The following is an 18,596-nucleotide window of genomic DNA, read 5'->3' on the forward strand; positions in this document are numbered from 1 at the left end:
AGAGGCAGCTGAAAATAACCTCTCTCTGCTAAAAAGCCTTTTGAGATTTTTCCAACCCTTTTCACTTCTCCTTTCTACTAGAAAAGCTGAAATAGCTCTAGCTACTTAATATTCAAAATTAGTGTGTTCCAGCAGGAGATTTCAAAGCATTTTTGGCACACAGCAGTGAACAGAAATATTTTTTCCCCGGCTGAAAGAGAGAGGAGGTGGGACACCACTTTTGACAGCTTGAGACCACACCACAGCTTAGGAAACTCTGCTCCAGTTTTGAAATCCATTTCCCTGTAGATGAAGCCGTTCATACAGGATGGAAAGAGGTTTTAATCAGATTATATCTGCACATTAACGTGGAAGCACCATTTGCTGTAATAGCAACAAGCCGCAGGAAGAGGGTCGCATTTTGGAGAGCTGCCAGTAACACCAGCAGACGGCTCGGTATGTACAGCATATGGGCAACAACTCTGTTGTGAGGAGTATAGTGTTGGGCTCTTTATAAAACACTGTGGCAGGGCACTCTTTTCTCCTGCTTCATTATTACTCCATGTTAATTGCTCCATTATTACCCTATGCTAATTGTAGTTCAGGCTGAGTACAGCAGCTGGAAGTTTTTACACCAAAAAAAGCAAACGAAAGGACTATGTTAAGAGTAAACAGCACCAATAATCCAACAGTGATAAATGAAACAAAAGCAGAAAGGGAGATGAACCAGTTCCAGCTGCATTCACCCTGAAAGTACAAATGCATCATTAAATTAAGCACTGATAAATTTTTGGGCTCAGCTGGCCAGCACCATACCTCCCTTGTTTAAAATTCATTTTCTTAATTTCATTTAATCAAAGCTAGCATTTATCCTGCCGTAAAAGTTTCCTGGCCAATTTCACGGATCACCTCCCAAATCCATTACTGAGGGCAACTACACTTGCACATGTCTGGACCATGAACCTCCAGAAGCTTCTCCCTGAAGCCCCTCCAGGCAGCCTTTACCCGAGACTATTAAAAAAAGCTTCCCAGGGACCTTTTTCTTAGCAGTGGTCTTGCAAAGGAAACGTAGGGATCAGCATCGCCACCAGTGACTCTGCCCGTCTAGCAGGCTTATTTCTAAGCTATTTTGGTGCACTCCTTTTATCACATGAATTAAAATGCAGAGCTTGAAATAGGGTAGCAGCAGTTTATAGCTCGGAGGGTCGTCAGTGGGATACAGACGTCTCTGATGATCGGCTGCCAGCTAAACTGAGCCTACGCGAGCAATGACTAAATGTAGTGCTAACTTATTTTAAGTGTGATATTCCCAGTCCCTTTCATACCCCCAGAGAGCCTTACAGTGGCTCCTGCCTCACTGCTTACTCAACAGAAGAAAGAGAAAGCTCTGTTTCCATCCTTTCTCTTGATCTTTCTAGAAAAGACCAGCAAAACAGTCCAAGGCAGTTGGTGGGAAGTGCTGCCATTGCCTATCCTACACATCTTCAGGGCATCTGGGTTCAAACCAGTCACCTGTAGAGACAGGCCATCATCTGAGTGTCCAACTTCATCTACATGGCATTCCCTGAAAAATGAGACCCTGTGTTTATAAAGTTTTGAAATCTTAAGGATGTTCAAGTACAAATTATTTTCTGAAGTTTTATTATTGCTGTTATTTGGCCACAATTTAAGATTCTTGCTTCACATGCAAATTCAGTGAAAAAAGTTATTTTTTTCACTTACGATGATTGATACAGTTATGGTTAAAGGTAAAAAGGCCCTTAAGTTTCTATCAAGTGAAAGATATCATTAACATATTTTAAATAACCATTTTTATAAAGGCCCTGTTTTAGATAAACCTTCCAAAAGAGCAAACGGATATCATCAATCAACAGCATGCAAAAACTATAATGTGTGTGAAATGTGCATCCACGGTGATACCTCTTTGAAGCTTGCCTATGAATAAAAACGGTGCTTATCAAACATATATAAAATTATACATGTTCCTTTTCCGGGTTAAGTAAAGGTGGCCTGTCCACCTCAGTAAAGACCGGTAGTTAATGTCTTCTGGCAGGAATTTAGATGACATGTCATGATTCCGAGCCTGTATCGTCCCTACATACTATCATACCCTAACGCGTCGCCCTTTCGCCTAAGCTTTTGTCACCCTTGGCACTCTCCAGTGAGGTCTGGCTCCCACCTCAAATAGATAGATAGAAGAAATCGGTTTATTTGCAGTCCATCAAACAATACAATTACGATTCATTAATTCATTATGATCTTATAACAGTCCATGCCTGACTTACAAATATATGCGCAATATCTATAGATGAAAACAATGCTCAACTCGATAAACGACAGGCAACCTTTTCCTGTCGGGAACTGGAGACTCCTAGTTCTTTCAATAACTCATAATTGCCTTGATACCATTCTCCACGTGCTCCTAATGGAAATACCATAAATTTAATGATGTTAGCGTTTGTCAGTTCTTGAATTTGCTTTTAGATGTTGATATTTCTTGACTTTCTCTGCTGCTGCATCCGCCAAAGATGTTAATTTGCTCTCATATCTGACTGTAATATCTACCACCAGGGCCTGATCTCCTTTAACAAAAACCAGGTTCGGCTTATGTAATTCATTTTGTTCATCTTTCAGCAGCAGATCCTGGAATACTACCCAGTCCTGCTTTTTCACCTCATTCACCAATAATCTGCATAGTTGGTTGTGTCTTTTAATCCTTGCATCTCATACCACTGGGCAGTACCCAATAATATGCAAGTGGGTCTCATTTTCCACACAACAATGTCGGCACGGTTTAATTTGGGTTTCTTGCCTACCCCTTGCTAGGAATTCTCTTACAAATTCCTGTTTCCTCCAGTTACAGGGTCTTGGAAAGATAACTTTTGGAGCGGGCATCTCCCATTGCATGGCTGGTTCCTCACCGCCTAATTCCTCTAATGTCACCACAACCGCTCTCGGGTCCCAGATAGATGGAATCTTATCCTTATCCCCTCCTGCTGCAATCCATAGTCTTTCAAATTCTTTCTCAATCCCTTCCTCCCAACCGACTGCTCTTATTGTCTCATCCAAAGACTGCACAATTCTGTGTAGTCTTCGGGCCTGTACACCGGGTATACCTAATCCTCCACCCCGGATGCTGGAATACAGGATGGCATCACAAGTACTTGCTGGAAAGTGTAAACATTCCTTGATGGCCACTTGAATTGCCAAGTCAAGGGTTTCTAGGTACATCGCTTTCACATCCAGCTGGTCTGCCAAGCAGATCAATTGTGGAATGGTATATCCTTTCAAGATGTCAACCTTCTGAAATGGCTTTAATGCAGCCTTCCCAATCTATTGTAGCCAACCCTTTACTTTCTCCAGTAGTTCTGGTTTTAATATTCCAGTCCATAGGTCAATACATAAGCCCAGTTACTTTTCAGAAATACCAGATTCGATCATATTGAGGGGGGTGCTGTCAATCGTCCACGGAGGACTGTCATTGATCGTATATGAGTCTTTCGTTGGCTGGATGTAAAAGCCGTGGCACTTCTCCCCTTGCGTCTTGAGGCCAGTTAGATCACAAAAGACCTCCAAAATTTCAATATTTTTCTGCATCCTGTCCCATGATCCACTCAACAGTACCAGGTAGTCTGTGAAAGCCATAGTTGTTATATTTTTCGAACAGTGTTGGAAACCACTTCCTTCCTCCGCCAACTTACACAACAGGGGGTCCACAGATAAGCTAAATAAAATTGGGGACATTGGATCACCTTGCTTTACCCCAATCTGAATCCCAATAGGATCCAACTGTTTATTCTTCAGGTCAATATGAGTATTGATGTTGTGATACAAGTTTGCAATGAGGGCGATAATATGATTGCTCACGCCCTTCTGTTTAAGAGACAAAATGATATGAGAGTGGCTCACGGTGTCAAAGGCTTTTGCTAAATCAATGAAGACTAACCCCAGGGGCTGGTGCTCCTTTTTGGCATTACGAATTAAGAGCTGTAATAATTTCAAATTTTCTGTGCACCCTGATGACTTAATAAACCCCCTTTGTTGGGGATTAATGCAACATGCCTTAGTCAACATTGCTGTTAAAATCCTTGAGAACAACCTTAGAATGGTTGATCCGATGGTAATTGGCCACCAATTACTGATGTCATTCTGGCTCTCTGGCAAGGCAGATTTTGATATTAACACAGTCCAACATTCTCTTACCATGTCCGGTATAGTCCCAGATACCAACCACAGATTGAAAAGCTCCATTAATTGGGTATAGTGAGGATCAATCTTAATGACATCTCTCAAAATAAGCCCGTCTGGTCCTGGCACCATGTTCTTACTCATCTCCTTGATGTTTTTTGAGATTTCTTTTTGCCGTGATCATGGCTTCGAATGCCGAGTTGTCCTCCTGGCCAATGGTTCTGAAAGCACCTAGGCCCTTGAATGATGTAAAGGGAAATCACTCTAATCTCCATGGTAGGAAGTTTCTGCTGCACTACTGCAAAGGACAGATGTTGTCCTGGTCTTCTTGTACATGTCAAATTAGCCCTGCCCAGCATGCAGACAGCACATACCAAGGAGGACTGTGAATACAATACATTGTGTTTGTCTCCCTTCACCTCTTACCAAGACAGTGCTCCATTCTAGAGTTTAATTTCCCTAATTACTTGAAAGCTAAGAAAAAAAAAACCACACACAACTATTTAAGCCATCATAAAAGAAGTACAGCAGGGTGTACGAACAGCCAGCATAACCATATGAACGGCAGATCACACTTGCACAGCACCAGAATGCGTTTGCCGAAATTGGGCCGATTCTCACAGATGGATTACTGTACCCTGGGGCAGAGGGGTGGACAAGTGGTGGCGTGCCAAGTTGAGCATTTGAAAATTAAAGCAGAAAAAGCTAATTTTCAAATTACATATTACTGAACTTGTAATAACTTTCTCATAATCACACAAAACGATCAACATCCAATGTTGCATCAAAAGCAGTGCTGCCCTCTTGCAGTGCGCGAGTCGGCCCCCAGTCATTTTATTTATTTACTCCTAAAATACCAAACCGCAGCTATATCAGCAGGTTACTGATATCCTACCACAAACTGCTTTTTGCATGGAGCCTGTTTCTCTCTGTTTGGTAACTCCAGATATCTTTCTAGCCAAGATAAGATAACAATTCATTTAGCTGGACTCCCTGTGTGCATGTAGGTATTGACAACAGCAGAATTTAGCGATAAACCATGACAAAGATAACCTCTCCTTTCTGGAGTATTGGTTACCTTCTTCAGTGACAAGAGAGCATGTGGCAACAGGCTCGTAGGACAGCAGGAGACATCAGCTTCTTGTTTCTCCCTGCTCCACAGCCCCGCTGGCAGCAACTGCCAGTCCCTCATGGAGCTGCGGCCGCACCTAACTCACCCTCTTTGGAAAGTGACTTTTGCTGCTGTTGCCCCAGATGGGATTAAGGGTTGGCTGAGCAGTGAGCGACCGTTGTTTCACACCCCTCCTGCTTTGAAGAAGTTTCTGCTGCAGACATTGATCCTCCTCCAGAGGAGGAGGAAAACAGAGCTCCATCTATTCCCCAAGACCAGCATCAGGCACGCTGCATGAAAAAGGATGCACCGCTTTGTCCTACCATCCCAGTGAGATTCCCACCTCCCCCCCTACTAAACTTCCAAAACCAGGTGGGCTCCTCATTATTTTCAGAAAGATAGTAGGACGGTCTGTCAGACAAAGGGCATACAAAATCACAATTAAAAAACAAATCTACATCTCTTTTGCCAGCTAAATTACTTGGTGTTTCTTAGTTTGCACTAAGCTCTCCATCTGCCTCGAGAATTTTTCAGCACAAGCCCTGAAGTGCCTCATTCGGATCATATCAGCACTTCCCTCAAAGCCAAGCATGATCAGAAACTGAAAAACTGGGGAGTCAGTAGAAAAGCTAGACTCTTTCTAAAGTACAGATCATCAGCCCCTACAGCCACAGCAAACTTCACCCAACATGCAGGCCTGCTGCAAACTTGTTGCAGTCAAGGGAGTCAAGGGAGTTGAAATGACCAAAATGTTCTGGTAAAATAAACTACCTTAAATGCCATGAAACTGAAAATTCAGTGTAATATCAGTGTTTGTCAGCTGACAAAGGAGGTCAGATGCCTGTAATGTTCCCGAGGTCCTCCGAAAGCTGGATCCGAGCACACAGCGACAGCACAGAGCTTGTCCCACTACTCCAGCAAGGGAGCTCCAGCAGCAAGAGCCGGGATGAAACAGGATCCTCTTTACTCTCTTTCCTTACAAACAAGAAGGAAAACTCAGCATGAACTAAATGAAGACATGTTGGCTCAAAGGACGATCAATTTTGTTCTTAACATATTTGTTCCTTACAGTAAGCAATATTTTGCCTGAATTTGAGGAGCTCAGGTTATGAAAAAATCTCCAGGCAACTTATATGGAAACTCCCTAGCTATAAGGCTATGATTCACAGGTGGAGGTAAGAATTAACTCTGAGAGTTCACAGTTGTCATCATGGGTGTCTGCTCCACCCTTACTTCAGAGGCTGCTTTCAGTAGTTGCTACATCAGGACAGCTAAGAGCTGATAAACTCTGCTGATTCTGGTGTTTAAGTCAGCCCCAGAGTGGGGCTGTCCTGGAGTTGTTACCAGGATAACTGAGGCCTCCTCTACATTGGGATAAGAGCTCCGTGCTAGAAACAGGCTGTGGAAATTGCTTCATGTGGCCTAAGATAAGCTATAGGTCCCTCAATTACCAAAAGCTAAGTTTAGTCTAGGTTTAAAAGTGAAATTTAAAAGATGCATGCATACCCTTGGCATCAAAATATGTATCCTACTGCTGAGACGTGCTCAAGCAAGAGAAAAAAGCCAAGAGCCAAAACAAAGAGGAGAGTGGAAATATCTACAAGATGGAGAATAGGGTAAATCTGGCAAACCTGTAGGAAAAAAATCAGATTCTGCTTTGCTTACAATGACTGAGCAAAGAGGGAGGAGGGGACGAAACGAAGGTAAATTGTGGCAGCATCAGGAATAGACATGTCAGCTAGGGTTCTGTTTCAGTTATTTTTTCTGACAGCTCCTATCTTTGCTTCATAATCATGGGTTAGATCAGAAATATCTCATTATTTCAAGGTCATACTCAAGGATGTGTTACATGCCATGAATCTTTACGAGCTTTAGCTGTTTAAAAAAAAATGAACAGGAAGAGAAAATGCAGGTAAAATGTACATCAAGGAGTATTTGACACAAAACAACTGAGGCCAAGCTCAGAATAAAGCACCCTAACATCGGATAGGGCTGTAATAGGATTGCAGCAATATAATTAAAAGAGAGGGTGACAAGGCACAGCAAATGGCCTCACCCATCAGGCTGGCAGAGGAAAGTGCTTCTATCAGTTCTTTGCATTCTCCACAGCCACAAATTGCACAACGAGAGAAGCCTGGTAGCTCATACACACTAATTATCTGCCAAATGCACAGAGATTGAGTGATTTATGAAGTAACAGCTGGAAGAAAGATGGTGCAAACCAAGCAGACGCATCCAACTCCATACATCCTGGTGCCTTGCCCAGGGGAAACACAGGACACACCACACATCTCACTCAAGGTAAATAATACTCAGATCCCAAGAAGCCTTCTCCACATCACAGATTAATACTTTCTACTTCCCTTTCCAATATTTCTCCTCACATGAGAATAAAAGGTACAACTTGTGGAGAAACATCAAGGAATGCTATAAGTGCTTCCTGCATTAAAGCCTTTTACATCTGGCTAGATGTGACTCATTTGCTATCCAATAATCTGAGTATTTTGGTATCCAAAAGCTTTTCCTTATCACAGATATATTTTGGTGGTACCAAAATAACTCAGAGCCCCATATCCAGTTCAATATCAGCTTTCTATTCAGAATTACTCTGTCCTCTAAAATCCACTCCATCCAAACCTTGTTACAAGGGTACTGAAATAAGCTTCTCATTGCAGCAGTCCTGGGTACGTGGCCTGTTTTTCCCCAAGAAATCTTCAATAACAAAACTAGCATCACTGAGGCCATCTTTTATATAAATGCACATACTCCTAAATAAATCATGAGCTGCAAGCATTCATATCAGCTTTGGAAGTTTCCACTCACAAAGAGCAGTGTACAGTCAGTTCCTTTACCTTAAAAGTCTATCATACATACAATAAGTTCCGGTTTTGCAATTTTATAGCTGAGCAATACCTGCACAGACATCTTTTAATAGTGATGTGTCAGATCTCCATGTGGTGCATGTGCCAGCAAGATGGGAGCGGTGGAAAGAAAAATTCAACCCACTAAAATTGCAACACCTCTTTCTGAGCTTTTATCTTGATGAATAATTATAAAATGCATATACCATCATACAGAACTGTCGCAAGCAAAAAAAAAAATAAAAAGGAAGAAGAAGAAAGAGCTAATTGCCATTAAATTTATCAAACCTGCTACTTCAGCCATGACCTAGGTTACCACTGGTAAGATGCTTAATGCTAAAATGCTCAAGTGGTCTGGCAGAGCCCTGGGTGGACAGTGTCCCTGTCCTCCTCCTTTCATGTTTTCCTTTCCTGTTTATGCAATTTTCATTTATTAGTCCACACTCTCTGGCACAAATTACCCACAATCATGCAGATTAGTTCTCAGGTTCTTTCTGCCCTTTGAATTGGACTATTTTGCAGTCCAGCCCTGCCTCAGAGGATGATTCCAGTCATACGAGGCTGGCATAGTCAGTGCTGGGACATCACCACTGCTTACTGAAGAAGGCATTGAGTCTGGACAAAAGCAAAGCCACTCAACACTGAAACCATGTCCCCCTTGCAAAGCTGGATCATCGTTTCCATTTGTTTCACCTCTTGTTTTCACCAACAATGTCTCCTTTCCTTTCTCCTCCTTCCCCCCATAAACTGTCAATCTTTGGCTCTTCCACCCACATCGAAACACCTATCTTCTGCCTCCACCATACTCCTGTCCTCTGTTTCCACCCTGAAAAGCAGTGATGGAGGGAGGGGGAGCAGTGCACATCCCAACCAAAGGACAAGAGATACAGGTTTGTTTCTAGTGCAAGTTCACTCAACTATTTTTTGGCTTTTTCTCTGTCTGCTTTTGTCTCCAGCCAGCTAGAGTGAGGGAAATCTAGGAAATATCAACGGCATCCATAATTTTTATGTACAGGTTTCTAACAGACACAATATGCAAAATATTTTTACCCGCATATTGCTACTCTCGTATTCTCTCACAAACGAACTCAAATATCTGAAAGTAACTTCTACCAAACTATATTTATTTCACTGATGCCAAGGTCCAGAGTTCACACTGGTGTGGACCCTCCCCTGGCAGCTCCACACCTCTCAGCGCAAACCAGGCTCTCACGGGGTTTCCTTTAGCCAGCTAATGGGATGAGATGTTTTTAGCTGAGACACAGAAGATTACAAAAGGCCAGTGGAAAGCAAACAACTACTGTACAATAGTCTCTAAGATTCCTATCATGTTCTGATGATCAAATATTTACTTTTTTAAAACAATTATTTCTCAGTCTGAGGTTCAGGTCTAGTGCATCCCGGTACAGGTAACAAACATACCAGTACTAAAGCAACACTTCCTGGCTCCTGTCCATGCTTTTACTTAACATTACATCTTTGCCACGGCTATTCCCCAGCCCAGGTAAAGAAGGCTGAACTGAGTAACAAGACCCGCCACGATCAAAGAAAAATTGTAATAAAAGCGATTGCTAAGTTGAATGGATCTGTGGGAACTGGCTGCACTTTCTGCACAGGTTCTCATGGATAGACAGGCAGGTACTGGGTGCCACACTAAAACTGCCACCCCTCTTTACAAGTGGAAAACAAAGAGGAAAACTGCAATCTCAGATTAGCTAAGTATTATAAAGCAATGGAGAATTAATTACCAAAGAGAGTTTCTCTGACAATATAGCATGTTGATAAGACAGTGTAAAGGCTGAGCTGCTGAAGTTGTCCTGATGATAAAGTAAAAGCTTTGGTTTCTGTGGTTGTCAAGAAACAATAAGCTGTGATGTCTGATAAACACAAAATGGGTGATAGGAGCTGTGGAAGAACAGAAGTCAGCACGAAGAGGATTTTCCCTTGCAATACCCAGAAGAGGATCCTATTTCATGAACGTAGGATGTCTCCTTGTTCAAGTAGCTCAATTCAAGTAACTTTATGGTTTGGGTTATTTTGGTTTTTAAAGGCTACTAGGAAAAATTCATCTGTTGCCAACCCCATGACAGGCGTAGCAGTGATTCTTAAAAGGCTCCAGGAATTTAGAAAGCAGAGGATGCCTTTCAGTGCAAAACTGCTGCATGCATCCACTGTGCCTCTGACTGCAGCAGCAGCAGCAGGACCGGGTTTGCACAAAACCAGCACCTATGCCTCCGGCACACTGAGCATCCAGCTACTCCCAGCTGCTTAAACACACAGCAAGACTGAGGATTATCCCCCTCTGCTGACCAACGGCAGCATTTACCATTACTCTGTGGTACCCCTTGCACAGCCTGCGTGTAAGCTGCTGCTCTTTCAAACATTATTCAAGAAGTATGCCCTGCACTGGATCAAATACGCCTTATATGCAAGTTTCATGCAACACGTTACCTAGTTAAAAGGAAACTAAACCACAGATATATGTGCTGCGTTGAAGCTCATTAAAGCTTGATGATGCAACGCACAAGTTTTATCTATTGATCAGCTGAAAGTGGAGTGTCACAATATGCTGATCTCTGCTGCAAAGCTACTTGAAAGAAGTTTCTTTTCAGCTCTCTTTGTTCCTGCTTCTGAAGTTCAGCAGTAATAATGTTTGAGGCTCGTACTATAAATTGGATTGCTAATTGGATTCCTCACAAGGAACTGAAGAACTAGGCAAGAACTGGAAAATAATTGGAGCATTATCCCAGTAAATTTAGTGCAGATTATCTCACAGAAAGCAGCCCCTGGAAGTGTCGGGTCCCAATGGAATTAGCTAATGCTATTCCTCCCATTCATATCCCTCCTTGAGACCACAGAAGACAAGTTGAAACAGCAGTACCTCTGCCAAAGCACAGCTCTGCACACGCTGTGTTGCTGAAATTATTAGTTTGCAAATTCATAGCTCCAATCAATAAAAGGCAACAAGAGGCCTTCCTTCCAAGGTCTGATTAAAACCTTAACTGGGGGGGTTAGACGAATCTGTGATGGCAAATGCACAGCTGCAGGAGAAACAGCAGAGAAGAGCAATCATCCATGGCGGGGATGCGAGGACATCCCTCCTGGGGCTCAGGACCCAGGAGCAGTGGTGCTCACAGAATGTCGTGGTTTAACGCCAGCCAGCAACTAAGCACCACACAGCCGCTCGCTCACTCCCTCCACCCCAGTGGGATGGGGGAGAGAACTGGAAGGGTGAAAGTCAGAAAACTTGTGGGTTGAGATAAGAACAGTTTAATAATTGAAGTAAAATAAAATAAAACAGAATAGTGGTAATAATAATAATATAATAATAATACAATAATAATATACAAAGCAAGTGATACACTGTACAATTGCTCACCACCCGCCGACTAATGCCCAGCCCGTCCCCGAGCAGCAATCGCTGCCCCCTGGCCAACTCCCCCAGTTTATATACTGGGCATGACGCCATACGGTATGGCGGGTCAGCCTGGGTCAGCTGTCCTGGCTGTGCCCCCTCCCAGTTTCTTGTGCACCGGGCAGAGCACGGGAAGCTGAAAAGTCCTTGATTTAATGTAAGCACTACTTAGCAACAACTAAAACATCAGTGCGTTATCAACATTATTCTCATCCTAAATCCAAAACACAGCACTGTACCAGCTACTGGGAAGAAAAAATCAATTCTGTCCCAGCTGAAACCAGGACACAGAGGCAGGCAGAAGCCCCTGCTGCATTAGAGAGTAAGACACATGCTGGTCAGCAAAATGGCTGCCTGGTCCCTGCTGGGAGCTAGATCCTGACTCGTACTAAATCTGGAAGCTGGGAGCTACCGCCCCACACGCAGGCAAGGCACAATCTGTTCCTGCACAAGAATACCTCCTACAGCTTCAAGAACCGCTGGCACAGCGAGCTGCTGCGTCCACCTTGCATCCCTGAACAGCTCACTTGGCCACAGCCATACCTTTATTTCCCCACTCTGAGTACTGACTATGCTGCTGTTATTTGTCCCCTCTCTGAATGGAAACTACTTCATTCCTCCAAATTATTACTTGATGCAATAGGAAGAAGGGTAAAATTGCCAGGTACGTATGTGTGCTCAGGACCTCGATAACTAAAAATACAGACCAGGTGTCATCACGGTCCTCTTAAAAACAAAATATGACATCGCTAAAAACCACAGAGGTGTTTCATTGTTATTGTACAACCCTTCCCATTTATCCATCTTACTGTTGTCAGAACACTTCTACAGTTAAAAGAGGGTATTTTTATTAATTTGTGACTTGGTGATGCTGAATGTCCCAGAAGCTGTGCACACTGCTCTGAATTTCAAATTTATTTTACAGTGAATATTTAAAAAAAAAAATACGTAAAACACTATGTTTGCTTTTGTTCTTAAATTCTTGAGAGTTTTACATTTAAATTAACACAGCTAATGAAAACAGTAGCCCAGAATAGAACAACAACTCTTTGTTGGGATGGTCAGAGGAGCTCTAACTGGTAACTTCACTGCCTCCTTTCCTGGATGCAGTTTAGTGAGGGAATAGTGACCTCAGGTGTCTGTTAAATTAATCACAGGAATATCTTCCCCACAAATTTATCATTCTATGCTGCTTCTATTTATTGAAGTTTCTACTGAAAATTAAGCTGCTGTGAGGCAGCTGTTCTGGCTGGCACACCTCCACACACGCTGTCCTGGCTTTTCTTGCCTTGGCGCTTGAGCTTTCGTGCAAACTATGTACAGCTATTAACTCAAGGGCCCAGTCATCCACATATAAGAACGAGAGCAAACCTGTGTTAAAACAGTTTTTAAATGGTGTGCTTGCATTCATTACATATCACGCAGATCCTTTTAATGCTGTGACTTCGGTATTGTTTGGTAGCTTGGAGACTAAGCAGTACTTCTAAAGATTGGATACAAAATCTATCGCAAATCTTAGGATAAACTGATCTTGACTTGCATATGAGTTCACTGTCATTCATATAATTCAAATGTCAGGGTGCACATCGTTAAATATTTGGATAGCCTAATGAATAGAAATGAAACTTAATACAGCATAAGATGAAGTAGTGTGCTTATGGTAATGGATTATATAGACCCTAAAGAATGTAACAGTAAGAGCAGAAAACTAGTATATAGCTTAATACTTATATTTTATATAAATATATAAATATTATATAAAGTATTAATACTTTAATACTTATTGAAAAACAGCAGAGGGAAACAAATCAGTGTAAACTGATATGCTTTTCACTTGGAGTAAGATTCAACCAGATGTCTAAATTTACCAAACAGCTAATTGCTAGCAAAAATTATTGGCTCTTTTCTGCTTAGATTTCTACTGGCTTAATGATGTGAACCCAGTGGCAAGGACCATTCCTGGTGCAAAGGACAGGGTCAGGAGCTTCCCCAGGGGTCAGCAATATGTAAAAAAATGATTTTTCACTAATAGCCATTCACACCTTCAGCAGCTGCATCCATCCAGAAAAGCTCTTCCTCTATACTGTCTCAATTGCTACCAATTATTCTGATGACTGGTTTCTGGATTAATGGGATTAAAAATAATGTTTATTGAAATATATGTACCTCTTGGAAAAAATGAATCAGGGTAAAATGACACTTAAAAAACTTGCTACAGCTGTTGATAGTGATAAAATTAATGGAAGGGTGAAAAGGTTCATTCTAGGATGTAATAAAGTATATAGACTGGTAACGGAATTAATTATACAACTGTTCTAGTTATTAGACAGTTCTATAAATGAGATGTGTGTACTGTACACACTGTCAATTAATAAATTCCATATTTCTATATGATGCTTTTTATACATATTTTAATTCATATTTTCTGATTCTGTAACTGGAATTAGAAAAAACTGAGTTATTTAAAACCTCACTCTACAACCTTTGTCTGTGGCCTCAACCTTTGGAGGAACTATACATAGACATGTTCAAAACAGACCTGCACAAAGACAGGATGCAGAGTACAGAGAAGCTTGGAGGAACCGGGCCACTGAGGAGCAGGGCCTTTTGCTCACCCTTGCGTGACTACTGCAGCATTCAGACTGATGCCACGATAATGCGGTGTTTTCCCCATTTGAGCAAGTGAGCTCGGCACAGACACAGATGCAGAGGATCATCAAGTACACACTTGTCATACTGAGTACTTATTTCCCATATGTTCTCATCCTAGCCTGTAAATCCAAATTGACAAAAGTGACAAAACATTTAAATCACTCTACATCCCCAAATTCTGCGAAGAAAAAATAGAAAATAAAAACTTACGCACACTGCTTGCCATGCTTCTCACCTTAGGGAATCCTAAGGAGTAATTAACAATTCCATGGAACCAGTCATACATTGAAATACCAATACAGTTTTAGACAGCAGCAGTCACAGAAGGGGGAACAACATTTTTTACCCTCACCCTTTCCACTCTCCATCATTAGTACGAGAGTAGCTGGTGGTGGAGACCTGACAGCTTTATCACCCAAGCTGCCAGAATTTACAAAGCTGCCTTTAAATTCATGGCAGTGCCTGTACACAGTCTTATAACTCCTGCAGCTCCTTGGTGAAAAGGGAAATTAAATGGAGCTGTGAAAACTGAAATGTCCTGATGAGTTACCATCTCACACTTTAGATAACAGCTCCAGAGACATTTGCAGGGAAAGAAAAAAACACTCAAAGCCTCTGCCCACATTACAAGTGCAATTCCTGTAGCATTTTTTCCAGGAAGGTAAGCAGTTATTGCCACTTTCTTAATTCTGTCTTATATATGCCATTAAGCAGTGCATGGCTGTTTCCCTAAGAATGAAAGAGAAGGAAGCCAAGAGCGTGCATGCAGCAGCACATCCAGACTGGGTTGAAATCCATCCCCCCCATCTTTCTCTGGCCTGTTTAAAACAGCAGCAGGGCACATTCATAGTTATTTTCCTGCCTTGTGTTTCCTCCAGTCATTTACACCAGGCCACAGCTGAACACTCCCAAACCCAATTTTTCTGTTCCCATGCTATAGTTTTATATTGACTGCTACAAGCATGACTGCCCAACGTACGTACAGAACAGTGAAGAATCACACAAATGTAGTTATGCACTGTTTTCTTCCAACCCAGGATCTCCTTCTGCGCCCCGTGTAGCTGGCGGGCAGCGAGGAGATGGCGTGTCTGGTTTTGAAGGCACACCAGGCCTGTCAGATATCCTGCATGGCTCCTGTGAGTCTGGCTGCAGTATCAGTAAGACAATAACCAGCATACAATGGCAAAAATACACGGCGATCTTCCCAAATGTAGTGTATTAATTTAAAAGACTGATCTGGACCACCACAAATCAATGATGCAGCTTGACAGGGCTGAAAAATAAACCTATATGTCCATCATTTTTTCTACAGGCATTACCATAGATGTGATGATCGCACACTCAGAAGAAATCAGTGGCCTACGGGATTAATACTCACACCTATGCAAATCTGGCCCTCTCTTAAATGATTTGCAGTATAAGTCATTTCCTAAGATGTCAGATCTCTGGCTCCTGCCAGCCTGTAGCAAGTAAGGTCTTACCCATAAACCCATTCCTAAAAATGCCACTGATTTAGAGGAAATATCATCCATCTCAACAACTACAATAATACTGGCTTTTCTTTGAATATTGGATCCTCACTGGGAAGAGATGGTGAAATCTTTCAGTCCACATCACATGGCCAAAGCCCATGTAATAAGTTGTGAAACTGAGACCTACCATTGCTAAAGTTCTGAGGGAATTCTGTGGCCTGCTTTTTATCTTGTTTATTGTGTACAAAGATGTAAAATCTTTCAGAAGTGGTGCTAAGACTATAACAATACTTTCACAGTTTAAAACATACAAATTTTACTTGGATGGGTGGAAGCCACAGGGCAACAAGAGATTGCAAAGGCAATACAAAGTACTTTGATGACTACAAAGAACATAGTTCTGATTTTAACTGGCAGTAATGATGGCTGTGCCTTGAGCTGAGGTAGGGTTTAGTATATTAGCACTGAAATAAGGTGGAGAAAACTGCAGCTGAAAATAAATCTGCAGTGGAATCATTTAAAGTATTATTAGGATCAAATTCTCCTCCTGGTGACTTCACAGAAGATCTGGCTCCCATAAATGACAGGCTTTGTCCTACCCCTCTTGCAACGTGAGACTCACCAAGTGACAGCCTGGAATCTACCTGGAATTTACAGGAAGTGTATTATTTCATAAATCAAATAAATCAAAGATTCAGTTACTCATCAGGGCTTGAAAGTAAAAACTATATAATACCCACTGTACAGCAGGGGTTCTGAAGAGTACAGAAATGAAACTTCAGTGCAGGGAAACACTTATTTTTTATCTTTTTTTTTCTTTTTCCTTTTTTTTTTTTTTAATAATATGGCCCATAGTCTCCAGAGAGGTCTGCAAAGAAACTTAATTTCAAAGGAGCAGAAGTAAGTAACAGCCTGTGAACACAAGCAGCCCATCAAAGAAAAATGTGCCAAAGAAGAAAAAGACAAGTCAGACAGCTCGACAGCCTGTGATTTTCAGTCCCCAAAGCAGCTCTAAAGTAACCAAAACAGCTCGTCCTTTCCATCAGGATATTACCGTATTAAATAATCCACACACAATGTGTTGATGCAATTCAGCTCTACTTTTCTCCATTGTAACTGTAAACCTGCAGAAAACAAATGCTGACCCACAAACATACCTTAGTATCATGATAATTCCCCAAGGATCTCTTCTCCAAAGGGCATGGTTGGTTACTGTACACCACAAATGGAATCCAACCCAAATGGATTGCACCAACTCCTTCTAAACCAAAGTGTTACGTAACTCTTAATTAATGAATTATGACAGTGTAGTTGACAACAATCTCACTGTAAAGTTTTTTTCAGCTTTGTGGCTAAGCTGTATTAGCAATGAACCCAGGAAGAAAGGTATTCGTTGTTCTGCTGTTCTCCCCTGGGGAAGCGCAAAGCCTCCTTCTGAAGAGGAAGGGGATGGGTGGAGCACAGGAGAAACCTGGTGATGTTAACTTGGTGCCAGGCTTGGATATTTGGTATTTAAGCTTTATGTTATACTTTGAAAAGATAAATATTAATCATTTTGAATCATGCAGGCTGGAAGGGACCTCAGGAGGTCTCTAGTCCAACCTCCTGCGCAAAGCAGGGTCAAACATGAAGCCAGAGCAGGTTGCTCAGTGTTTCAACCAGCTGAGGCTTGGTTAGGCTCTCTCCAAGGACAGAGACTGCACAACTCCACAGACAACCTGCTCCAGTTCCTGACTATCCTCATGGTGAAAATGTTTTTCCTTAAACCACTCTGAACCTTTCTTGTTTCAACTTATGCTTGTTGCCTCTCATCCACCCACCATGCACCCCTGGGAAGAGACCGACTCCTTCTTCTCCTCCATGACCTCCTCATCAATCTGGGTGGCTGGTCTTAGGTTCTCTCAAAGCCATCGCTTCTGCAGGCTGAGCCAGCCCTGGTCCCTCCGCTCCCCCATGGGGAAGGGGCTCCAGCACCGGCCGTCCTGGTGGCTGCTGCTGAACTCACTCGTTTATCAAGTCTTTCTTGCACTGGGAGACAAGTACCAGTCTGGAAGGTGAACTCTTAAAAATTTTAAAATATTTTATTTCTGTAAAAGGTAACTTTAAATAAATTTTCTCAAAATCCAACCAGGCTTTGCTAAGGACTGGCCATCATGAAAAAGAAGTCAGTAGATTATTGACATCAGTTAGGATAATGTCCTCTTATTCTACTACTGAAACTGCATCCTCGCTTCAGAAACTCGCAACTGCCAGTTGGTTCTGGGGGTAGCTTCACATTAAGTCCTAACAGTAAATTAAAGGTATCTCATAGTTATCATAGTGTAATCCTTTATAAATCAGTGACAAGATGAGAACCCTTACTCATTCGTGCTTGATAATGATTTCAAATCAAAACCGAGTCCTCAGCTGGAATAGTTGTTTCTTCATTTACAAGCATCTGCACCACCACATAATCTGTTGTATATAATCTATAATTGATGTTCGCAGAAAAAAATAGGATCTCATCGCTCAGATACAGCAAGACTAAACAAAGGGAGAAGTTCAGGCACTTTTTGGTTTTACCTGTTGCTACAAAGTGATGAGAAGTTGCTGGCAGATGCGAAAGGTAGCTAGTTAATTCTGAAACTAGAAGTCTTTCCAAAATCAATACTGAAAGTAATATAGATTTATGGCCAAACATCCCTATTCTTACCCTTTCCACCAAAGCTGCAAATTCCTTTTAAAATGCACTTAAAGAGTTATTTGGAGATGTTCAGCCACGGTTGACAAATAGGTGAAAACAATAATAAAATTGCTTCAAAGCAGTATTTCTCGAAGATAAATTAGCAGCAACCTTTAAGAATTAGCGACTGTTGAAAAGGGCCGCCACCTCGTGTATTGCTGACAGCACCAGTGCACACCACTTGCAGCGGGATTTG

This window comes from Nipponia nippon, unplaced genomic scaffold (assembly GCF_047370975.1).
Source record: "Nipponia nippon isolate SJK-2023a ecotype South Korea unplaced genomic scaffold, ASM4737097v1 scaffold_7, whole genome shotgun sequence".
Lineage (NCBI taxonomy): Eukaryota > Metazoa > Chordata > Aves > Pelecaniformes > Threskiornithidae > Nipponia > Nipponia nippon.